The sequence below is a fragment of the Musca domestica genome, unplaced genomic scaffold, assembly GCF_030504385.1.
Source record: "Musca domestica strain aabys unplaced genomic scaffold, Musca_domestica.polishedcontigs.V.1.1 11, whole genome shotgun sequence".
In the NCBI taxonomy this organism is placed as follows: domain Eukaryota; kingdom Metazoa; phylum Arthropoda; class Insecta; order Diptera; family Muscidae; genus Musca; species Musca domestica.
The window spans coordinates 15,799,481-15,826,799 of record NW_026712133.1 but is presented as its reverse complement, the minus strand read 5'-3'; the positions used below and the strand labels follow the sequence as shown (position 1 = coordinate 15,826,799).

The 27,319-nt window shown below is 32.5% G+C and overlaps 1 protein-coding gene across 1 annotated transcript in view; it reads right to left on the bottom strand.

Annotated features, from left to right (window-relative positions):
• Positions 1–15,908, bottom strand: part of LOC101893139 (uncharacterized) — a 223,558-nt gene extending 207,650 nt beyond the window's left edge. The window contains 2 exon segments of the mRNA XM_059131727.1: positions 14,706–14,977; positions 15,139–15,908. The gene's annotated coding sequence lies outside the window, so the exon portion shown is untranslated.
• Positions 15,909–27,319: the final 11,411 nt, after the last annotated feature.

Genomic DNA, 27,319 nt, shown 5'->3' with positions numbered 1-27,319 from the left:
AGGCATCTGATTATTTTAAACAAACAGATCTTTCATCAATACGAAAGATTCAAGACACAAACATTGAATTGCCATTAAGGATAAACAATTTTATTTTTTTGCAGTCGTTATAAAATGTTTAAAGATTTTCAAATGATTAGAAGTTTCGGGCACAAAATGACAGTCTTAATGTTAAATAGTTTTGCCTTTTTGTGTCGGATGTTAGCTAACATTCGTTTGTTGGATTATTAATGTGTTTGAGAAATGTTCAAACCTTCTGCAAAAGACCTTTTAATAAAAAGAAGGCACTGGGAATGCCTTATAAAGATGTTGGAGAATTTTTGATATATAGAGGATGTCTTTGAAACCAGTGCATCTTTCAAAAGTCTAACTTGATTAGTTTCCAAAACTCTGCAAGGAAAGAGATAAACCAACATAGCCCCTACAGGATAAAAAGATTCTGAAAAAAATTGAAGGCAATGTGTTTTATTCAAATATTCAAAAGAAATGAGAGCTTTTACAAACAAAACAAAAGACTTAAGACACAAACTTGGCATCACAGGCGTCATTTTTTTATATGACACAAAATAGTTCAGGAGCAAAACGACAGTTTAAATAATCAACTCATTTATTTGACAGATTAGAAAAAAAAAAACATTAAAAGTTGTATACACTTTTGGCAGAACAATCCTGGTCTGTAGAATTTGTAAATATGGAAGACCCCGTTAAGGCCTTGACAAATGTTTGAAACCTTATATTTATAACAGTTTTCCATAAGGTCTTAAATATAGGCCTATAAATGAGGAGGTCAAGAAGGTCAGTTATTTCTTGAACTTTGTTATAGGAAATTATATCGATAGAAGACAGTTATCGGATAGTAAAAAAATCATATATTTATAGTAGACCCTTATAAGGCATTATGAGTATAAATATCTTCGAACAACTTGTTATTAATTGCAGGCTTCTGCAAAATTCTACCTTGGGAATATCACTGGAAAGCATTTTATCTTTGGGAGTCCTCTAAAAGGCATTTTATCTTTGGAGGAATTTCTCTATCATTTTTTCTCTACAGCAGGTGTTTAGTCTATTGAAGATGTCTTTAAGACATTTGGCTTAAGATGGCTTCTGAGACGAGTCCCTCTTTTGAAGGACTTTTCTCTCTTTAGAAGGCCAGCAATATATCGAAGACGTCTTACCTTTCGAAGACCTTTTAACTGCTCTTAATCTAACAATACCTTAAAAGATGTTTGATAATAAAAAAAAAAAACACTGTGAAGCACAGGGGCGTACATAAAAGTACTTTCCAAAGCCCTTTGATAGGGGAAAACTAACAAAAAATACTATTCCATGTGAAGTATACAAAAAATATGTCAAAGAAGTAGTATTTCGATGCATTCTGGATTTAGAGGAACATCACTCTTCATACATCCCTAATATGGTGTTATAATTATAGGAGTCCTTCAATAGGTCAATTAGTCACAGAATACATGTTTAAATTAGAATGTTCCTATTTATTGAAGACCCCTGGGAGGGTCTTTTAATTATGGAATATTTCATTTCAGGATTTTTTTCTGTACCACACGACTATATAACTTTAGCATTTGAAAAGCCTATGGAAGAGGCAAAATATGTTTTAAAAATTAAAAACATTTTTTGATAACACTCTACAACTCAAGTGTTAAAATTCCCATAAATATTCGAATTTTGATAAGTAAATGTATCCCAGAGTAATACGACCTACCTCGTGTTTAGAAGACAGGTGAAACACTTTTTTTCTGGAAGGGTCTTTGTTTTTTTCGTTTGCCTCCTACTTTTGAGTAGGAGTTATTAGTAATAGGCTTTGTCTTGTTCATCAAAAATGAAGACGACACGTTGTGAAATTCCCAAATATATTTCCGCGTAGGATGCTCTAGAGTTTTCTCAACCATAAAATCCATAATTAATTACAAAAATTTTTTGTGTGGGTTCAACTAAGTATGTCTCCACACAAAAACAAACTGACGTGTAAATTGAATCCAGAAATAAAAAAATCCAACCTAAAATTTTCTGTAGACAAAAAAAAAATAAACGCAATTAATATACAACCTTCGTAAAAAAGATGTTGCAGAAGCCTTTTTTGTGTGGGCTTAAATGGGTTGCTGGTCAAGTGAAAGTTTACATCTTGGTTCTTTGTGTTAAGTTAAATTTTTGTGTGTGTGTGAAATAATTTGTTATCTAAAAGGGAGAACGAAAGGAATTGTCAGTTAACTTGGACAGAGACTACCTACGTGATTTTACAAGAAATGTTTTCAGTCAAAAATAAGGCTGCTTTGCCAGCATTATGGATGAGTTCAAAATGAAAGTGAAATTTGGAGATGTCTCAAGAATGTCTCGAAATTCAACTAGGAGCCAAGCAAGCAAAAATAAAGTATTATCTGTATGCCCTCCCAAATATGAGTCTAATGTCCATCCCTCTTTTGCGCCCTATTACAATGAAATTTCTAAAAAAAGGAAACACAGTACAAAAAATATTTTATGACTTATTCGTAGTCAAGTTTTTTTCGACCAACTGTATCGGTTCAAATTGAATTGGTAGGATTTCCAAAAAAAAAAAAAATTAAAAACCAATTAAAAAATGAGAACTAAAAATATATATCAAAAAAGTTGGATAAAACGGAGTCAGAAAGGCTATTACCTCCTTCCTTCCGATATAAGACCTTTCTTCAGTGAAAGATCGTTGAAGTGTAGTCTATGTTTGGAAGGGCTTATGTCACTCTTCATCTCTTTCACACATCTTTAACCCACAGATGAGAGGCCTCTGGAAGGGTTTGAATATGTGAAAGACTTTACTCATTAGAAGGCCTTCTATATATATATATGGTAGATGCCTGGAGGACGTCTTACCTTCAATAAAAATTCTCATTCTTTTAGAAGACCTCTAGACCTCACCCATAAGGGAATATAAGGCTCTTTAAGAGGTGCAAAATAGTTGGTAAAAAATTAGAAAATTCTAATTTCCTTCCGAAAATCTCCGAACCTTTTGGGGGTCCATTTATCTTTGAGTCTTTGAGGGGGTCTTTATCTTCTCTAGACTTAGATCTCTAGACCTCGCTTAAATGATAATAATTAATTTAACAATGATGTTGGTATCACTATGAGTGCTATGAGGACCTTTAACATATCCAAAGTAGTTGGTAAAAAATTAGAAAAATTGAACTTAGAGACGCCATTAAATCTTTCCTTCCGAAAACCTCCGAAATATGACTTCAATTTGGTATTAGACGTCTGGAAAAATTTTTACCTTTCGAGTCTCTCTGAAATTCCTTCCTCTTTAAGAGGACCTCTAGATCTCACTTAAACTACTATTTCCAATTTAACGATAATGTTGGAATCTTTCATTCAGAAAAGCTCCGAAATATTTCTTCCATTTGGTATTAGACGTCTTGGAGACTTTTTATCTTTCGAAGATCATCTCTGAATTTCCCTTCTTCCTTTAGAAAGCCCTTTTGATCTGACTTAAATTAGAATTCTAATTTAACGGTTATGTTGGAGTCACTATAGGGTCCTTTGAAACATCAACAATAGTTAGCAAAAAATTAAAAACAAACTAATTTAGAGCTCCTTTAACCTTTTCCTTCCCAAAATCTCCGAAATGTGTCTTCTACTTGGTGTTAGCTGATATGTTTTCGATTTTTTTCTGAAACTGGGCATTTTGGCCACTTGTAAAATGTTCAATATCTCTTTACGGGGTGACTATAATGGCACGATCAATTATTGATATTTTGAAGGCACACAATTTGTTATTGAACGACTTTGAGAGAATTTTATCACCGACTATTTTCGGAAGGCATTCTTTATATTGGAAGGACTTCGCTCCTTCTTCCTCTCTTTAGAAGAAATTTTATCAATACAAGGCGTCGAAAGACCTTTGGAACGTTCTGGAAGGGACTATATATTTGAAGGGTCTCTCTCTCTCTCTCTCTCTCTCTTTGTAAGGCATTGTATATATAGAAGACCTCTAAACTGACTTTTACCTTTACCTTCCCTAGCCTACTTTCGTTTGACGTACTTCTTGGAATTGACAATTTTTGCAACCATTTTGGGTGAAAGTGACCATCAAATTGTTCCAAAGGAATAAATGTAAACCAAAGCCCAGCGCACATATACACGCAGACATACATATACGATTTAGTCATCACAATGAGACCATCTACATATACATAATAAACGCCTACCCGTTATCTTCTAAAGGCCTACCAAACCGAAAAAATTAATTTTTCAATAATTTCAAAAAAAGCCAACAAAAAAATTGAAACTCAAAGAAATAAATTCTTTGTTGTTTTTGTCATACACAATATTATTACTTTTGTTGGTGTTGTTGTTTATGCTGCTTTGGCAATTGCTGATGATGGTGGTGGTTTAACATTTATCACGCCCACTGCATACCAAATTTAGTTGATTTCATAAAAATCATGTTCAGTTGTCTCAAAAAAAAAAAAAAAAAAAAAAAAAAAAAAAGATTCTCTTGCATAGTCTTCAAAACCAAAATTGATTTTATTTCTCTTCTTTTGTGTGATGAGATCAACTTTTAATCGGGTTTGTTTTATTTTAATTTCAATATGGAAAATCAGTAAACGCTAGCACATGTGTTAGCAACACCTTCAAACACATGAAGTGTTGACAAGTGGGCGGTTTTTTTCTCGTCTACCAAATTCAATGTTAACTTGGATTTTTAAAATTATTTTTATTTTAACATTTTTGGTTCTTCTAGTTTTATTGAGAATGCAACTTTTTATGGTTAGACCAGGTTGGGTGTTACCCGAGCACATGTTGCTTTTGAACTTCTTGAAAAATATTTTGCAAAATATTCATAGACCTTGAACAAGAGCCATGAATCATTTTGCGTTCTAAACCAAAAACAGAAATTGACTTAATCATGTTTTGCGTAAAACAAGACATGTGTTCTTAAAATGGGTTACAAGATCTCTACAAAATTTTTTCCTCAACATGAAATGGGTGTACATATTAAAGGAGATGTCGAAAAATGGGATAAGTTTTAAGACATTCAATGGTAGCAAGTATTGAAAACTACAATGGAAATTAATAACAGACAAGGAGTACATTCAGTACCGATTTTTCTCTTTATGTCGTACATCAAATTTGTCTTTTAATAATTGGGTATATTGAAATTTAGGACTTTACAAATACCAAGATTAATTTCATGATTAAGTCAAAAACTAAAGATATTATATCAGTAAAATATTTTGAATATTTAACCTTTGTGTTATACCATTATTTCTACCCCCCCTTAAGTATTCCTTGAATTTTTGGTAAGTTTAATGGAGGTTTCCGAGTTTTATACCAACTCGTAAGTCACTGAATTTCATTTTGGAATTTGAGTAAATAAATTCATTTGGGAAGTGATTAGACTTGCCCTTTTTACATTTAGGAGCACACCTCAGACCTCACTAGATACCCTACTTCGCTTAAAACCATTTAGTCTCTACATTGAGAAACAGAGAATTATGTGTGCCCTACGACTCAGAGAATTTAAACAATGGCGTAGCCAATCCTTTGGATACTCTGCCATCCTAGGTCGGGTGGCAAAGTCAAAACCAGTGATAGCTGTACTGACGGATCTATGAAGGAATGTGGTACAGGTGCCATTTGCCTCTTCGGTCGGGTGGCAAAGTCAAAACCAGTGATAGCATATCAAGACAGTTGAACTTCAGCACTTGACATACACATACTTAACAGGGATGTTTGGGCTCGAAACAAGCTACCTTTTTGTCTGTACTGACGGATCTATGAAGGAATGTAGAACGGGTGCTTTGGTCTTCTGCGATTGCCTTAATATTAGAAAATCCTACAAACTTAGCAATGATTTTATCGTATTCCATATAGACATCTTTGCGATTAAAGTGAAGTTAACGCTTCGGTGACTGAAGGCGTCAAATGCATTTACCATTAAATCTATGGGAGTTTTGGAGTATAGAGAAGCTTTGAAAAAGCCAGAAGGTCCACCGAGCTCTGTTGGGCTCCAGACCATTGCAATATTCCACCAGGTCTCTGAGTAGAGCAGTCATCTCAACTGCGCGTTCTTTAACCTAACCTACCCAGAATCTCTCTCTCTCTCTCTCTCTAGTAGGGAAAAATTGACGACACTCAAAGTTGATTTTTTTAGAATTAAGAGGAATTTTTACCAAAATAGTCAGGTAAGCCCCCACACAATAGTTTTCATCCAGAAATATTTACACATTTTACAAGGATTGATAAATATTTTATCCCGTGGACCCCCAAACATACGTTATTACCTTTCTTTGCTAAAAGTGTGGTTTAAATGTATTCAAGCCACTTTTGAAGACTTTGAAAAAGAGTGGAAAAGTAAACACCCAGCCTATGCTGCCTATGGCTTGCTTTCTTCAAAAACAAAACACACACATGAACTCCTGACACACTTTTCTTTTATAGAAATAAAATCCAAATGAATGCAAAGAAAGATAGAAAAAGGTATTGCTGGCAAAACAAACGTTTGGCTAATAAATAATAAAAGAAGAAGAAAATAAAAGAGTGTTCAATGCCAGTAAGGTTTTTGCATCATTTTTTTAATTCGTTGGCAAATATGTGTAGCAATAATGTATACTTTGTTTTATATGAAAATATTTGCATATTAATTTTTTGTATTTCTTGCACTATTTTTTGGTGTGTGGGGGAAAAAATTAAAGAGGATCTCCAATAAGATAAACCGAAAAGCGAATATAAACATTTTGGGCTTGTGTACATATCAAAATCTGTAAAAATAGTGAAAAGTAGTCCATTCAGCTGAAAGATGTGGGGCCAAAATTGACTATTTTTTGCGGGGATGTTTTCTACTACTTATTGAAACGACCTTATCTAGAGGTACTTTAAAAGCGAGTCATATAAAAATGTTTTTTTTAGTTCCTTTCAATCGTTTTCGTCAACAATATCGGTTCAAAGCTATTATCCAAAATTTGTAGGAATGATTTTTGGCCTACAGGTGAGATGCTATAATTAAAGGACTTATCACTCGCTGTGGAGATATAGCGAGTCATATAGATTTTTTTGCGAGGAGAAAATTCTATCTTATGAGAATCCAAAATATCCTATTACAGTTGATTCCATTGAAAATTTAACCGGAGACTTCAAAAATACTGAAAATCGTGAGGACTATACAAAGGAATATTAAGGAATATTTTTTTTGTCATCAAAAATTCTATCGAAATGCCAAGGATAAAATCATGTGGGACCTGTATTAAATATATATTTTAAATAAATTCCACAGTGCAAAGCTATACACCAATAATTAATAATTTGTTACAAAATTTCTTTTGTTCGGAGACTCGTATTGAAATTTGATTTGGATCACAATCCCCAAAAAAATTGTGTTTTCTGGGAGATTTTGACTCAGTTTTGAAAATTAAAAATTGGCATCTCAGACATAGACATTTCTGATGAACTTTTCATGAAAAGTATAATATTTCGTTGTATATTCTATTCTAAGACTTACAGTAAAATTTTACGTAGAATATGTTTGCCATTGACGCCGTACCCCTAAAATGATGTGCTATGTAACTAGCTTGCATAAAATTAGGTGGAGTGTGATTTTAAGCCGATTTTTTTTATCGATTTCCGGTAGATGTAGTATATTCTGTTGGGAACGATAATGGAGTTTTTAATTTTTTGAGAGAAGGGACCTAAAGTGCCTTATAATGGCTCGTCTGAGGGTTAATTTGTTCTGCCAAAAATATTCCCTGGACTTTTTCCAGTAATCTTGCTAAAGGCACCATACCCAGGCACTATGCATTAATTCCAAGGGATATCAAATGGAATATATTTCCAAAATGTAAAATGGGCTACCGTTAGGTGATATTCAACTTGTTTTTTGCTTAGAGTGAAAGAGTTTGGCTTGCATGACCTGTGACTTCAAGAAAACGGTGCCACATGTCACACAGCATGCGTAACAATGTATTTATTGAGAGAAGAGTTCGATGAATATTCTATTTCACTTTCGAACTGATTAATTGGCCGCCTAGATCTTGAGTTTAAACGTCTTCAGACTATTTTTTGTGGGGCTATGTTAAAGCTTATGTCTATAAAGTTAGGCCCGAGTGTCGTGTCTATACAGTCGAACCTAAGCGCCGTTCATATGACGCATTTGAAGACAACAATGAAGCATTGTTTCGTAAGATATCGGTCGAAATGTTAGAACGAGTATGCCTAAATCGGACTGACCGGATGGAACATTTGAGGAGCAATAGCGGCCAACATCTGTACGAAATAATCTTCGAAAATCGAATTATTTGAACCGTGCATTGATAGAATGGATAGTACGGTCCATATAATTCGATTTTCGAAGATAATTTCGGATTTCCGATGAATTAAAAAAAATAAAAATTAAAAATTTATGAAAAAAAATTATTTAAATAACAAAAATATTTCGAACATGCTACCCATTGTTTCGTTCACTATACGTTTAATTCCATCATTTATTTCAAATCATTGATGTTCGAAATTGCAATTCTCTCTCATTTCCTTCTTATAGTTCCAAAATCATATTTGCCTCTTCAAAGAGGCCCTCCATTTTAACATCTTCGTTTTTTCTTATGCTCTCGGCAATTTGCCTATTGTTTGTGTAATTATTTACCGCCGCTTCAAATAGCAAAGCAAAGATTTGAGGTAAATAAAACAGCTAATAAATTGCCAAGTGCCTTTTTTGCCTTTTCATTGTTATTTCGTTTATTTTTTCGTACAACTATATTTTTGTTTGGTTTTCTGTTAGCCAAAGGTGCAAAACTTTCACTTGAGTCTATTAGGGTAATATCTGTTTTTTTTTTTTTTTTTGTTATTTTGAGGATGATAATGAGTTTTTTGTGTTTTTTTCCTCTCGTTTTTTTGTAATTTTTTACTGGAGATTTTAAGTAAAAAAAATATATTTTCAGTTTCATTCATTTTTATTTTAGTGGTATCTTCATTTTTGTGTGTGTGGGGGTTGCTTGTTAAACGAAGAGGAAAAAAAGAGTTATGAATATGAAAACGAAAAAAAAAAATAGAGAAATACTTGTTACTATTTGTAATCGTTTGGTATGTGATTGCAAAACAAAAGACTTAAGCCACAAACGCGAAAGGGGGTGAAATTGTTGTTATTTGATAAAGTGTAGGAGGAATTAATTTGTCTTTGGCTAAGATGATCAGCAGGAGAATGAAATGTACTCAGGAGATAATATTTGTTATTTGGATAAAATATTTTAAAATAAATTAATAAAATATTGGTAACTACAAATTATTATTATTATTATTATTATTATTATTATTATTATTATTATTACTATTATTATTATTATTATTATTATTATTATTATTATTATTATTATTATTATTATTATTATTATTATTATTATTATTATTATTATTATTATTATTATTATTATTATTATTTTATTATTATTATTATTATTATTATTATTATTATATTATTATTATTATTATTATTATTATTATTATTATTATTATTATTATTATTATTATTATTATTATTATTATTATTATTATTATTATTATTATTATTATTATTATTATTGTTACAAGAGCTCTCGGACAGTGGAATTATTTTTTTTTTGGTAATTTTTATTTATTTTTTAGTTTAAATATTTCGAAACTTTACTTGGTTTTTTTTAAATTATTGTTCTCCCTGGCACCACCCAGTACGTGACAATGTCACAAACTGTCAGGCATTTCGATAATTTGCATCATTTTGCGGCATCTGCTTCGCATTCTAAATCCCATTTTTTTCATGAAAATATATTTATTTGCATCCCAAACCCCATTTTTGCAATTGATTGATGTTTATTTTTATTTCTAAAAAAATCAAGATCTCTCACAAAGCTATCCAGATTTACAATTTGTTTATATTGCTGACATCATAAAACAAATGCCCTTGTCGTAATTGTGGCACCAGCTTATTGTAGCTGCAGCTACTCATCTTGAATTAATAAAAATTCTGTTTGCTATCAAGCGTTTGTTTGTATGACGTTATTGTTAAGCTTAAGTTTCGTGGCGTTTGTTTTTTTCACATAACATTGATTATGATGAGGATGGGAAAGCTTAAACTAATTAATGCCATTTTTTCACAGCAAGTGCATTGGAGTTTTGGGAGAGAGCAAGTTAGAAACTAATAAAAAAAAATCCCATCAAAGGTTATTGTCTGATGTTGGGGATTGGGTAATAATAAGCAAGTAATGGGTCACTGACAGATTTAATAGTGGGATTTTGAATTTGGAATTTTTTTTCGCAGCCTTATACAGCTGATTTGTACAACAATTATAATTGTGGTTGTTATCTCTAAGTCCCACACACATACAAGGGAAAGAAGTACATCTCATATAAAAGAGATTTGTAATTAAATTTATAACTAATTAATGAAGATTCTATTTAATTTATTTCAATATCATCATAATCACATATAAAATATTATAATTTATTTAAAGCTGCTTTTAGTAAGTTTTTGAAAAAAAAAATCAAAATAATAAGCTGTCTATATATAGCATTCATATTCAATGTGATAAGCACATTTACATTCACTTACTGGGTTAAGGCAATAGAATTAATCTCTACATTTTTTTTATTTGAATGAATTGAAAAAAATCCAATAAAACGTGTTTGAGGATGAGCTTTTTTTTTTAGCTTTACAGTAACTGAAAAACATTTCACTTTTTTGTGAAATTCAGAAACCTGTCTTTTCAAATATTGTTAGAAAATTATTTTTGTTTTTGATTTTTAAATATTCAAATGCATATTTTGCCAATATAATACTTATTCATTATCATTATTAAGATTGTTTGAAATATAATTTTTAAATTACAATGGGATATGGAATTCGCGAAACTTATATTTGAAATTTTATTATTTTTAGAATTTGTAAAACGTGATGTGGAATAGAAGCTGGGGATAATATGTTTGAACCCTAAACTCACAAGTCGCAATCTACAACTCAATTGGCCAGGGGCGTATACAGAAATGCATTTTGATAACATTTTGGGGGTTCAAGTGGAAAAAAAAATATATACAAAAGATGGAAAGAAAAAAAAAACAGAAAAATAAATAAAATTTTAATAATAATTCAGTGTCCGATAGTAGCCCCAATTTTTTTGTCAACAAAAATGAAGATATACAGTGTGATATGAAAAAACTGCAATTAACTCCAGACTTCTGTCATTTCTAAGCCACTCGTCCTACAGCTGTTAAAGGTATTCCAGTGACATCTCATTACATTGTTTACAAGCGTACAAAAGCATTTTGGCGAGAATTTTCCAGAAAAAAAGTTATTGGTGATGGAATTCAAGCGTGATAGAGTGATTTATTTATATTTGGCTGGAATACCACAAGTGGCTATCGTTAGAGCACTCCATCATTTAGCCCGTAGCCCGACGTCAAGGAAGTGGACGGAAAAAAACAGCAACATCAGCAGAAATGGTTCGAAAAGTAAAGAAGCGACTTGATCGAAACTAACGTCGCAGTGGCCGAAATATGGCTCGTGAGCTGAACGTATCGCAATATTCCATTTGGCAAATATTGAAAAATAAGTTCGGGGTAAGCCATTGAAATTCCGAAAAGTTCAAGAACTTACCAAATTACGCAGAGCAACATTCGGGCAGCGTGTGACGTTTTCATTGGCCGTTTGAAGGCCATAATTCGTACCATTCGTTCAATTCGAACAAATCTAAACTTATCCTAAAATGTGACATTTTTTGCTTTCATTCAATGAATTTAAAAAAAATGTAAAAATTATGGAGTTTGCCTTTGTTGAAGTTTTCTTATCTCATCCTGTATTTATCGCAACACGTACTTCCTGTTTTTGTGGTATATTGGAATTTTTAAATTTATTAAAATTCGGTTAAGTTTCAATTCAATTCAATTTTTTTTTAAAAAGGCCATTATATAACCATGTGCCTTTTCTCTCTCCCTATTTCATTTTATAAAAATTTTTGAATATTACAAATACAATTACAAATAATTTCAATGGTCCTGCGACTTGAAACCATTTTGATTTTCAATTTCGATATATTTTTAATATATTTATGTTTCGCAATTTACCAAGATATGTTTTTATTTTTTATATTTTAAGTAGCTTGGAGCTAAAATTCAAGATCCGGAATAGGTGAGTCGATATTTCAGCTTAAATTTATTTCTAAATAACGGTTTAGAAATCTAGTAAAAGGATTTTGTAGGTACTGGCTAGGTTTGGAATTTTATTCAAAAATGCTCGACAAATTCTTAATTTTTATAAATATTTATTTACGAGGATATTTTTTTTTTATTTTGCCAGATGATTTGTTTATAACTGAAATTCAATATTTCAGAATTGGTCACTCTTTTTATTGGAAATAAGATTCATTTTCAGAATGAAGATGAATATTCGGATAACTATATAGAAAGGAAGCTATATCAAAATCTGAACCGATCTTGATAAAATTTTGGCTGAGGTATTTCTGAGCTGTATGAAATGAAAAGTATTTTGTAAATATTTAATTTTTTGTCAATTCGCTTTTTTAAATACGAAGTTTGTTTCTTTGGAATACGTTTTGTTTATTGAGGGATTGATAGCCATTTTCCTCAAATATGAATCCAGACTAATAGTTTAAGAAATGCCCCTGTAAAATTAAAAAAAATATTCTTTTGGTTTTGAGCACAATTTTCTCAAGAAGAAAAAAAAATGGTTTACATTTACATACATTTATTTTCCTTAAGCCTGGATTAAGATAAGGTATTTTTTATAAAAATATGACTTCATCTTAATATGTCCAAAGCCAAAGTACAGATCTTTTTGATCAAATTATTTTTATTAATTCTGAAGCTATTTATCCGGAGAAATATGGATTTTTGGATATAAAAACAATTTTATCAAAAAAAAAAAAAAAAGATTCTCCGTCAGGTTTGAAAAAAAAAAACATTTTCTTTTTAAGCCTAAATAACAATAAGGTATTTTCTTTCTTTATATGTCCAAAGCCAAATGCACATTTAACTGATATTTCTTGTTAAATAATTTTCACAAGCTTAGCTAATTGTCCGGAGAAATATGGATTTTTGGAAAGCGGTATCTTAGGTGATTTGTAATCAATAAAAATTCAATAAGAAACTGAAATATTTTTTTTTAACAAGAATCTTGAGCCTTCTTTAGCTTTGAAAACATCAATTTATTCAAATTTGGCTTATTGAAGATTTTAGGCAAAGTTCACTAATAAGGTGTTTTTTCTGTAAAAAATATGCTTTAAAATGTATATGTTCAAAAACTTATACATCGATTTTTTTCAATTTTGATAAATATTCCACTATTTTTCAAGATTTTTGTCTATACAACATTGAAGTTTTTGGCGTCTGCATTTCTGGGAGATTTAAGTTAAAGTTAAATCCATTCAAAAATTTAAACAGTTTTTTTAAGTTTTTGACAAAAGTTTTGTTGATACTTGATCATGTCTACTTGTGATTTGAGAAAAAAATCAAAATTAATTTTTTAGCTTTTTGAGGATTTCAGGAATTTTTCACTGATAAAATCCCGGATTGAAACACATTTTTTAATGTCAATAGAGATATCCGCTAGAAATCAGAATGACTTTTGGTGACTCTTTTTTGGAAATTTTTAGATAAAGACAATCCCAAATGAAAATTAGACAAAATGTTATTTTAGGTTACGAGGTTGCAAAAAAAAAAAAAAATGAAACCTTCTTTAGTTTTAAAAAAAAATAATTTTTTTCAATACAATTTTTACTGAGTGCCTCAGTGTTTATATGCTCTGAGTATTATATTTTTTTCCTTAAAATATTATATATTTTATTTTTGTATAAAAAACTTCATATGATTTACTAACAATAATATATTGTACTATCCTCGATTGCATTTGTCCAGATAACACTGTGTATTTTGCCAATCGAGTCTTTGCATTTTATATTTATGTTATTATCATTATTATTTTTTTGTTTAAAAACTAATTTCACCCTTTTTATGATATTTAAAAAATGGCACCGATTTGAAAATGACACTCTTGGAATTTTTATTTAAAATTTTTTTCTTATGCAAAGCACATCAAAAATGAATAATTTCAGATTTCCTTTTGGCAATGTCCACATAAAAAAGTTTCCAAGTCAAATTATATATGAAATTTAATTAATTATTTTTTTTTTTTGGATTTCCTAAAAGAACTTCCATGTAGGTCCTCCTTTGATTGGTGCTTCTGTTTCCAATTATATATTTTAGGCATTAAAAAATTACTGTTTTTTTATTTTTAGAAAATACTCTTGGTTTTTTCATTTTAAAGCACATCAAAAATATATATTTTTAATTTTTCTTTTGACAGTTTCTTTTAAAAGTTTCCAAAATAATATTTTAAATGAATTTTAATTTTTTAATAGCACTTCCATTAAAGTCCTTTTTGGTTCATCTATTTTAATTATATATTTTTGCCATTTAAAAATTATTGTTTTATTATTTTTCCGATGGTACTCTTGATATTTTAATGTCGAAGCACATCAAAAATATATATTTAAAAAGTTTATAAAATAATTTTGGTTATGCCTTTTTTATTTATTTTTTTAAAGCACCTTTAATCGTCCTTTTTTGGTGGGTTCTTCATTTCAATTATATATTTTAGGCTTTTTTCCTTATTTTTCCAGAAATTATAAACTAATTCCAGCCTTTTCTTGTATTTTTAAAAAATTTCACAAAATATAGCTCACCATTTTTTGTTAACGAAAATAATCCAAAATTAGTACATGCTTTTTTTGCCAGCTTGAACAGCAGCCTAGATACCAACAACGGAGACAAGAAAAAAATCCACAAAAATTCTTTTGCTCGGCCGTTTCTTGGGCGTGTGTTTCTTTTTGGCTGGTGGGTTCACAAACAAACACTTTATACTTCTTCTTTTATTCTTGAGAAAATTTTATCACTTATCTGCCACTTTATGAATTGAAATATTTTTCTGTTGCTGTTAATTTTTTTTTCTTTTCAACTAAAAAAATGGAGATACAAAATTAAATAAATAAATATTTATTCAATATTTCGCTGTACTAACTTCCAACTTGTTGATTGTTTGCCTAAGCAAACTTTCACTTGGAAAGAAAATTTATTTTTTTCTTGCAAAAATATATTTTTTTGTTTAAGCTCACACACAATATTAGTAAGATTTCATGCAACTTTATTTTAGTAGTTAAAATTCCTTTGTATTATTTCTTTTAGTTTCACAAATTCGAGATCCGTCTCAAATTTTCTGTTATATTATTTTTTTTTTCTTTTTTCAAGCAAATGGTGTTTGATCTTAAGACACTAGTGTTAGTTGGAAAGAAAACCATCAAAGATTTTGCTTTCCAGAAAATCCAACCGTACCGCACGAGCGCTAAAAACAAACTGAACGTTGGCCAGCAATGTTGGTAACAACCAACCGTTTGGTTGCCATCAAACCGTTAACAGCCTGGGAGAGTGGCTAACAGTGGAGTTGGTGTGTGGTGTCTAGGTAGTGGTAATGTTAAGTTAACATAGAAATGTTGGCTCTAAGCAAAATGTTTGATGCTCTCTTAAAGGTCGAATATGGCTTAGAAGCAAGAAAATATTATTGATGATCATCATCGAGGGCTGAGGTTGGATGACTTTGAGTATTTGGTTTGCAGCCCACTCAATTATTTGAAGCCTCCATTGTTGGCTTGGCTGAAATTCCTTAATGGAATTTACTTTCCGAGGCGGCTTATTTTGTTTCTATTTCATGTCTCTTGTGTTTGTGTTTATTTTTCTCTCCGGCAGATGTTCGCTGTGGAACATGTTCAAGAGCAGTCTTAGCCTCAACAACAACGACGAGTCATGATGATGATGAAGATGACGATCATCACCATCTATCTTAACGTTTTTGAATCTCAAAACACAACAAAAGCAACAAAAAATACTTCATCTTGTTTTAGACATTTCTTGTTTTGGGTTAATGTTAAGAAGTTGTTAGAAATTAACGCCTAACGACATTGTCGTTCCTTGCCAGTCGGTGTTTCGTTTCTGTAGCGTTTTTTCGTTTCTTATTTTTGTTGTTTTTGGTTTTTTGCTGATTTGCGATCTATCGTAACAGGTTGTGTGTGTTTGAGTGTGTGGTTAGACTTACTTAGATGGCTGTGTGTCTTTGAAATCTCATCCATTAATTCAAGTTTATTGACGCAATTTAAGGCGGTTATGTGGCGGCGATGGTGGTGGCAACGACATACTTTAAGCCAGTTTCAGTACCTGTACGCTCTTGCCGTGCTGGTGCGGAAAAGTAGTATTTCTTTCTTTTTTGTTGCTGCTGTTGTCATATGCAACGCCTACAAGCCTACCGCTGCTACCGCCCACATTGCATTCAGCGATAATTCATTAAAGTTTTCTGTTGCTTTCAAAGAATTGCTATTGACATGATTGGTATTGTTGTAGTCATTTTGTTGCCGCTGTTGTTGCTATTGTTGTTGCCTTTGATGATGGCAGTGATAATAATGTTGTCGTTGTTTCTTTTTTCTGGAAGAGTCACCACACTTTCGCTAATAAATGGCTGAATGATGTTGAAGATGACATGCTTGAAAAACACCTAATTTTCGTGTGTATGTGTGTGTTCGTGTTTTTTTTTGGTGACTGTCTGAGGTGACTGAATTTTCAATTCATGTCTTTGTGTCTCCTCTGTTTTTTTTATTTTGCGTGGGGGTGATTGAACGTTGTAACTGCATAATGTGTACAAATGTTTTTTTTTTTTTGGTATGATTTGAACTGATAATCAAAAGACTTAAGCAACAAACACGAGTCAGAATGACGAAACAAGGTTAAGTCAAATGGGAGTCTCTAATAGTTCAGCAATAAAAAGATTTATCGAAATGACCATACATTGATCGCCACACCTTTTTCCATTCAAAAAGTAATAGTGATTTAAGCTACCACACTTATGACACATAATGAAAATGCTTATTCAATATTCACCTTCTGTATAAAATTTGCGTATTTTAATTTTGTAGTTAAAATTTTCCCATGTAGATTCGGTGCCTTCGAATTTACAGTATATTGATTTTCTTTTTGCAACCAAATCTAAATTTTTGTTGGAAATTCAGTTAAAATCTTAAAAATACCCAATATAGCCGTTATATTGGGGTCTATACGAAGACATGGACCTGCATAGGCAACTTTTGTCGTAGGCCATTACAAATTTTCAAATACGAAAATCCAGCATAATGTAGCTAAAAGCATCAAAATATCGCATATAGGGGGTACCTATATATTGGAGCTATACGAAGACCTGGACCTGCGTAGACAATTTTCTGTCATAGGCCGTAGTACCCATTAGGAACTTAAAATACAAATAATTCCGGTGTTTATTGTACCTAAAATCGTAAAAATACAGAATATAGAAATGTGCCGATATATGGCGGCTATACGAGATCGTAGACCTGCAAGGGCAATTCTCTTCCAGTGACTAAAGTGCTTAGAAAGAACTTCTTGTGTGAATTTTCAGACAATTCAGTTGAAAACGTAGCTAAAATCATCGAAATACCACATATAGGGAGGTACCGATATCTTGGGGCTATCCGAGAACGTGGATCTGCATAGTACCAATTGGGAACATCAAATATAAAATATAGGGAGGTACCGATGTCGAGGGCCTATACGAAGACATGGACCTGCATAGACAAATTTCTACCACGGGAATTTCAAATACAAATTTTCACACAATTTCTTTGAACATTGTACCTAAAATCGTCAAAATACCGAATATAGGGAGGCACTGATACATGGTGCCTATACGAAGACTTGGACCTGCTTAGACAATTTACTGTCATAGACTGTAGTTTCTATTACGAACTCTAAATTCAAAATATGAAAAAGCTCCTGCGAATAACGTCCCTAAAATCATAAAAATGTCGAATATCGGGGGTACCGTTATATGGGAGATATGCGATATAGTGAACCTATATAGACAATGCTCTTCCAAGGGGTATGGCCCCCATATATATCTTCAACCGATTTCTGGATAATTGTACACCAAATGATCAATATCAGTCAAAATGACCTGAATTTTGGCACATCTGTCGAATTCAGTCTAGAAGCAAGTACATAAAATTTGGTGAAAATCGGTTTCGATATAGCTATAGCTCACATATATTTCTATATACATCTTTATATAATTTCAGGTTGATTGTGCAAATGTCCAATATCAGTCCAAATGACCTGTATTGTGGCAAATCCAGCCGAATTCAGTTTACAAGCAAGTACATATTTGCTGAAATCTGTTCAGATATAGATATAGCTCTCACGTTTCATTAGATTTTGGGTTTTAAGTCCCTCACATGCGTAATATGCACTCCACAAGAATGATAATCGGTACCAGATAACCTATGTAGCTCAAGAATACCTCAGTCAAATCTTATCGAGATCTGATCAGTCTTTAATATAGCTCTCATATATGTCTTTATCCGATTTCAAGTTTATTGTGTACCAAATGGCTAATATCAGCTCAAATGGACTGAATTTTGGCAATTCCGACTAAATTCAGCCCAGAAGCAAGTTCTTCAAATTTTGGTGAAAATCGGTTCAGATCTATCTATATCTCCCATATATTCGATCATCTGATATGGTATTAAAGTCCCTTACATGCATAATATGCACTCTGCAACAATGATATTTGAACCGAACATCAGATGCAGCTCGAAAATACCTCTGCCAAATTTTATCTAGATCGGTTCTGATTTTTATATATCTTCGATATACATTTTCATCCGATTTGACGATTTTTGTTCACCATATATAATATCAGCCGGAATTGGATAGATTCTTCATATTCAACAGAATTTTTCCATTTGGTGAAACTCGGTCCGGTATACATATTGCTTCAATGAAGTTTTCTCTAATATAATTCTTATCGAAGTCGCTATACATCACTGTTATTTGGTACTAGAGGTACAATAGCCTCCCTCAATTTTTTTTTTAAATCGATTCAAATATGCATATAGTTCCCAAAGTGTGACTACTCTTAAACCATGTTGCGCTTTCAAGTAAGATTCATAGTTGGTATGATCTACTTCATATAACTTCCCAATATAATACTAAATACGCATGTTGTTGTAGAGCATCTTATAGTTGGCCCGCCCGACTTTTGAACTTTTCTTACTGGTTTTGTTTGAAACAAACCCACATAAAAGCAAATAATTTTTCCAAATTTTTGCCATTTCATGTAGAAAGTAATTACTTGCACATTGTTGTGGAATTTAACTTCAAAATTGCTACCAAAAACTATTTAAATTTTTTTCCTGAGATTTCCGTTATTTTATATACAACAAACATTTCATAATGTGATAATTAGCAATAACACATATGCAACACCCAACTTTCTTATCAAAATCCGGTAAGGGAAAAAAGATCTCATAGTCATTGACGCTTTTACACGTAGGCCCTTTAAAACATCATATTTTTTCGTTAATTTGTTCGTGTTTACTTTTTGTGTGTGACCTACTATCTCCGATGAAAACCAAAAAAAAAAATTAAAATGTGTAATGAAAAGTAACCTGAACATCATTTTGTCAAAAACGCCTTCCTGCCAGCCTTGACGATGATGGTGATGATGTTGATATGATGATGATGATGCGGGCACCGGAAAAATCTTGCCCAGCAAATAAGTTATAATGAGCTTGAAGACATCATAAATTGTTAATGCCAAAAAAACGTGATCTAAATTTTAAGTGAAAAATAAAAAGAATTCAGTCATTTTTATCATCACACATAACATCCGAAGTGGACAAAACTGGTCGTCCACAAAATTCTGTGGTGTAGCATGATACGAGACATGAAACAGTAGCTGTTTGAAGGTATTTTGAAGGAAAAACGACAACGTCATTTCAATGGGGAGCAATTAAAAAAAGTTTGGTAAGGCGTTTAGAAAGAAAATATGAGCGAAATAAGTTCGAGAATATTTAAATGAAAATTTATTTTTAAAATCAAAAATGAAAATTAATATTTCTAAAATAAGCAAGTAAAAAAGGACCGAACTTTTAATACTTTCCACCATTTTTAAGGAATTTGAAATAATTTCAAATAATTTCGTCGAAAAATACCGCTCAAATGAAACCCGTTAGACGTGGTCCTATAAAACAAATATTCTGTCATAGGCTTTAGTACCCAGTATGAACTTTATATACGAAATTTGAAACAAATGTATAATAAAAAATTAATGCAGATTTTAAAAAAATACACTGAGCGGAAAAATTCAAGTTTTTCAATAATAGTAGGAACTAAATAGATTATAAAAACAGTGTTGAAATTCGAAGACCTAAAAAGAGGGACAACCTCCCCCTCTTCATCATTTTTCGAAATTTTCAAATTAAGATTCCTTGGAATCCCAGCATTTTAGTTAAACCATGTGAGATTAAAAAACTGCAACCAATTTCAGACAGCTGTCATTTCTAAGCCACTCATCCGACATTATTCCAGTGACAGCTCATTATATTGTTTACAAACGTACAAAAGCATTTTGGTAAGAATTTTCCAGAAAAAAGTTCTTCGTGATGGAATTCAAGCGTCGCAGTGGCCGAGAAATTTCTCGTGAGCTAAACATATCGCAATATTCCATTCGGCAAATATTGAAAAATGCGCTCGTGGTAAAACCATTGAAATTCCAAAAAAAAATGCAAGAACTTACGCCGTAACAGAAAGAAAATAGACTCAAAAGAGCTTAAGAGTTGCTTCGCTTGGCCGAAAGTGGTGAACTGACTTGGTTTTCTCCGATGAGAAAACATTCGCAGTTTGTAAAAAAACAAAATGATCATGTTTAATTGTCAAAGAGGTCAGCTAAAAATGTGCACCAGAACTCAAGCGCCGGCCATGGTGATTATGTGGGCTGCCAAAACAGCCGATGGTCGATCTTCGCTCGTATTAATCGACCGTGGCATCGGAATAAATGCCGAATATTATCGCGTAAATATTCTGGAGGGTGTATTAAAGCCTTGGGTACGCAAACATTTTGGCCGCAGACCTTGGATATTCCAACAGGACTCAGCACCATCGCACTCAGCACGCGCCACCCAAAAATGGTTACAAAATTAAGTTCCTCGCTGCATTTCAAACGCTCAATGTCCACCAAAATCTCCGGATACCAATCCGTTGGACTATAGTGTCTGGAGTATTTTGGAAAGCAAGGTTGGCACTAAAAAATACCAAAGTGTCGATTACCTCAAGCAAGTGCTTCACCGGGAATGGGCCATAATACCGCAGAGCAACATTCGGGCAGCGTGCCCGTTTGAAGGCCATAATTCGTGCAAAAGTTGACCAATTCGAACAAATCTAAACTTATTCTAATTTGATGCTATCTCCGACATTTTTTGTTTTCATTCAATAAAGTTTAAAAAATAATGTAAAAATTATGGCCTTTGACTTTGCTACAGCTTTTTTTATCTCAACCTGTATGTCCACGTTTGGTGCAAAATGATGTCCATGTCTTAGTTATAGCAAGGGGTTTGTCCATCTTTTCCAATCGTTTTGGCTTAAAATTTGTATTTTGGTTTCTTCGTTGATGGAAATACTTCCAATAGAAGATAGACATATATATTTAAAGGGCCATGAAATTAAAATTGAATATTGGAAATCTGATCAAATACCAACCAAACCAATCGGTTGGGAAATTCTCATAAGATGTACTTCCGTATGGAGGATCTAAAAAAATGATTTTTGAAAAGTTAGTTTTTATACGTATTTTAAAAACGGAACATAAATACCTCTTTTTTTGACTTGTTTTAGAGTGACACTAGCCCAAAAAGACACTGTAACCCAAAAATGCACGGAATCTAAAGAATTTTAATCTGAAAGTTTCAAAAGGTGTGGTAGAGGCCTTCTTTAACCAAAGTACCTAGTCTTCTTCTGTGGTTGGCATTACTTTCACAATCTACTTGATTTTTCCTGTAATTATTTTTTTTTTTTTTTTACTCAGTGATATCTCTATGAATACTCCTACACATTTTTTGCGCGGTTGTACCATCAGCACATTTAAATATTTCTTGTTTAGAAATAAAACATGCATGAACTTGAGAACTGCATTTAATCACCTTGGTGAATAAAATGAATAATGGCAATCGTCCTTGTTTAGCTGAGGGGTATTCATTAACGAAAGACTTAAGACACAAACGCCAAGACATTAATTTCTTGACATTAACCATTTTTACAACAGTATATTACATAATTTTGGCGTGTTTTATTACATTTGCTGTCTAGATTTTATGTTCTGTTCTTTTGCTAGTGGGGCTCATAAACTCATTAAAGTTTTTTACGTCGAGAAACAAAAAAAAAAATGGTTTAGTATAGCCAACATCATCAATGCTATCATCAACTTTTGCTCTGTTTCTAGGCTTCCCATTTGGATTTTTACTCGGTTACTTTGCTGTTTTTTATTATTGTTGTAATTGCGGTAGCTGCTGTTCTGCCGCTCTGTTATGATATGTCTCACTTTTACATCTCGTGCATATTTAATTAATCAAGTCAAGTCGTCCATTCGTACGTTCGTATTGGACCAAAGTCATTTGGGTTTTTATGAATGAATTCTCAGGTTAATTCAGTTATTATAGAAAAATAAAAAAAATAAAATAAACAACAACTACAGCAAAATGAATGAAAAAAAGGCAGAAGAAACAAAAACAATTTTCACAGAAGCTGATATCGTTTATAACATTGCGGCAGAGAATCACTGATGACAACAACAATCCAATTGGCAGCAGCCATCATCCATCCATTCATCCAGCAACGGCAATTGAGCAGTGACAACAAAAACAACAACCTTTGTCTCTACAACTCGTCTGTCTGTCTGTCTGCTGGTCGGTCAGTCGATCGTTTCGATCATGGGTCGTTTCAATGAATGATTTTGTTGGGAGCTAGTTGCCATATATCCGAACAGATTGTTGTGATGAAATATAAGTCATGTGTATAAAGAAATATATTAATGAGCAGCTCGACTTGACTACTCAATGTGTAGGTGTAATATGTAGTTGCTATCCTTGATAAATGGTGTTTTATACCAACACCGTTGTGTTGCTGATATGGTCGGACAGACAGACAGACAGTAATATTGATTGCCATAGAACAACAAGAAATGAGACAAAAACCATTATTAATAATTGATTTAATATGTGATAAGCCTACTTAAAAAAAAAAAAAAAAAAAAAACATGTAAGCAAAGGCTACAGTCGAGCGGGGCCGACCGTTGAATACCCTACAACACTATAATAAATTATACAGTTTATATAGGCCAGATACTCGAAAGAATTCCCCAAGATATTGTGACAAATAATAAAAGAAAACCATAAGGTTTCGTTCTCTAATTTTCGAATAATAGAAACTTGAACTAATTTGCTCATTTCCAATTTATAGGTAGATGTTGCACGTAAATGGTCTTCCTGGATCTGGAACCAATATTTCCCAAAGAGCTATAATCTCTCAGAAGTGGCAAAAGATTAACTTTTATTTTTGTTTTTTGACTAAAACGCATCTATATGAGATACAGACATTTGACTATATTCTTCAACGAAATCAGCCTTAACGAAATAGTCAGAAGTGCGTCTTTCCTGTATTTGTGAATTCTCCAAAAAGACACTGGAATGGATATTTTCGTATTTTGTCTACAAAAGTTGGCAAACTATTTCACACATTGAATATTTTTGGATGGCCATCCAAAACTATTTGGCTTTTGCAATGTCCGGTAACCCCCATTCAAATGCGCGTGAGGATTGGGCGATAATTACGACTTGCTGACAATTTTGCAGTTTTATGGTCCATTTCAACCCCTAAATATATGGCGATCATCTCCAAAAAGAGTAGGCTTCTATTCTGACCCTCATCTTATCCCCATGCAAAATTTCATAAGAATCGGGCGATCTGTATATGATATCCTGATATCCTAACTACTTAGTTTTGTTAGCTGTAGAAATATTACCAAATGTTTAATTCAAAATGAAAATATGCCAAAAATATGACAAAATTGAAAAAATATGAGAAATTATTACAAAATCAATATTTTCATCTTTAGAGAGATATTTTTATGCAATTTTTTAGACGTTTTTTCTTTCCTGCCAAGAGGCCATTTTGAATTAATGAGAACTGTCGAAATCAGTTCAGCCGTTCTCGACATATATGAGATCTTTCAAGCATATCTTCTTTGATAGACTATATATCGCACATATTTTGCTATATATCCGATTTGATGGATGTTAACATCAATGTAAACATCAGAAGTAACCTTGTCATGGCTTTGTGATTTCGCCGGGATTTAAAATATTCGCGGTTTAATGAAAAATTTAAAATTTTTTCAACACAAATGATATGATCTATTTTACCCGCTAAATATTATCCGATGACCACCCAAATTGGTAGGCTTCTTCCCCACCCTAAACTCTAGCTACATGCGAAATTCCGCGTCGATTGGTCTATAATTGCGACCTGTGTAGCTACTGCAAAATCCGACAGTTTTTCAGTATTTGGTCCATTTCAACCCCTAAACATTTGGCGATCATCTCCAAAAGAAATAGGGTTCTATTCTGACCCTAGCCCCACCTCCATTCTAAATTTCGTGAAGATCGGGCCATAATTGCGACCTGTAGAGTGATTACAAATTAACATGGACAGACGGACAGACGGACGGACGGACATACATAGCTAGATCGACTCAGCTCGGCGAGATAGGAAGATCCATATATACTTTCCTATGTGGGAAATCAATATTTCGTGGTGTTACATAATTTTTGGCCCAATCAAACTTATAATACCCCCAACACATAGTGTTGTAGGGTATAAAAACTAGAATAGGACGGCAAATCTGTACTCTGAGCGCATCAAATGCTGATTTTTGAGAAATTAGTTTTGCAAGTTTTACAAGACTTAAATTTTTGAGGATTATTTTTAAAAGGTTACATGAGCTATATTTTTAGAGAAATCAATCACGGGAAATCTCGTTGGGAGTTTCCGAATTCGTACAAAATTGACACATCGTAATATTTCTATCAAACTTGAGTCGAGTTCGAAATTTAGTAAAATCGGTCCAGTCCTGCTGTACCCACAAGATGTCAATTTTCAAGGAAAATAATTCACCTTATAATATCATATCAGAGCTTTAATCTTTGCGGTAACTCCCAAACAGTTTTAAAATTTTGAATGATTATTATTATCATAACAAGAGTCAGCTATTTTCTCAAACTTCGTGTATCTTAATATTTCTACCAACCAAAATGTGAAAAGTGCATGTACAGGGTGGTGAACTGCCGATTTCGTTGTCCAGCAGTTTATAAATAAACAAAATGATCGTGTTTACTCGTCAAAGAGGTCAGCTGAATATATACACCTTCGGTTGGCCACGAGAACTCAAGCGCTGGCCATCGTAATGGTGTGGGCCGCCATAACAGTCGATGGTCGACCGTGGCATCAGAATAAATGCTGAATATTATGGCGAAAATATTCTGGAGGGTGTATTAAAGCCTTGGACACGCAAACATTTTGGCATTTTGGACATTCCAACAGGACTCAGCACCTTCGCACTCAGCACGCGCTACCCAAGAATGGTTACAAAATGAGGTTCATCGCTTCATTTCCAGAGCACAATGGCCACCAAAATCTCCGGATACCAATCCGTTGGTCTATTGTGTCTGGAGTATTTTGGAAAGCAAGGTTGGCACTAACAATACCAAAGTGTCGATCACCTCAAGCAAGCGCTTGGCTGGGAATTGGCCAAAATACCACAGAGCAATATTCGGGCAACGTGTGACGGTTCCGTTGGCCGTTTGAAGGCCATAATTCATGCCATATGTGACCAATTCGAATAAATCTGAACTTATTTTAAAAGTGGATGCTATTTCCGACATTTTTTGATTTCATTCGATAAAATTTAACATAAACATGTAAAAATTATGGCGTTTGACTTTGATGCAGTTTTTGTAATCTCACCATGTAATTTTAAGAATAATTTTTCAGTAATGTTAGAAGTATAATGCAGGTTTTTGTCAAACATTTTTTCGTGACTATTAGGGCCTTAGTTTCGATTTGGCGACTAGCAGTGCTACAACCACGATTTTTAGGAATACTTATGTGCTATCTTTTGTGAAGTTTGCAGCTTTATTTTTTGAGCAAATGAAAATTACAAATAATGTTTCTCCAAAGACTTGAATATATAATAAATACATTTTTTTATAGACTAACAGCGCTGCAACTGTAGAAAAGTTTAAGGATATTCAGAGTGGAAGTGGATAATTCGGTAATATTTTCTCAAGTACTCAAGTAATATTCCTCAACAGATTATTATATGGAAAACTGAGATTTTTACACCCTCTGTACTGAATTCGGTTGGATGTGCCAAAATTCAGGTCATTTGGACTTATATTGGTCTTTTGGTGCTCAAGTAACCCGAAGATATATGAGAGCTATCTCATATCTATCTCGCTTCCTTCTCCATGTTACAAACAAATGTGGCCTAGGGTATAATTACCACCATGTGGTCCATTGAAAAATTTCTCTAGAATCTTTTAAACACCGATTTTTGTTAACCACTCTTAAAACTTATGTTGATAGAAATATATTTAATTTAGAAAATCTATTTTTTATTAAAATATTTACTCATAAAAATACTTTGAATTCTTTTTATATTGACACAAGTGTTTTTATTTTTCTTCGTCATTTATTGTAATAACATTTTCATATGCCCTCCCCCCGGCACAGTAATATATCTTCAATTTAACGAAGACAAAATCTAATTTACATCTGCTTGTATGGCTCAAGGGCCTCATATTGACAACTTCCCGGTTTAAAATGTTCAGCAAATTTATATTCTCAATGATGTTGTAAATAACATGAACATAATTATTGTTACTATTGTTGAATTTGTAATATAAAACGCTTCGCAGAACCTAATGAATGCCCTGAAATTTACAACTGTCAGAAATGGTTAGGCGAGATGCAAATGCAATCAATGGAAAATAATGGTGGCGCCAACGTAATGCCTGTAAGTGGGCGCAACAACTTAAATTATGGTAATAAGAAAACAAATAGCTGCTGCTGCCATCTGCTGTATGTACGAGCATGAAATGCAAAAAAAAAAAAAAAATTGAAGAAATTGATTTTCATTGTTTGTAACTGTTCAATAAGTAGTTGGTTTAAATTAATATTTACTGATTGCAATATGGGAAATGATTATATGAAATAAATGTAAGGTAATATTTCATTGAAGCAATTGCTTTTGGCACTTTTGGGTCTCATTGGATAGTATTTCAACTTCAGTTTTGATAAAAAATCTTCAATACATATGAGTACCGGCCGATATTAAGGGGATTTGATAAAAATGTTC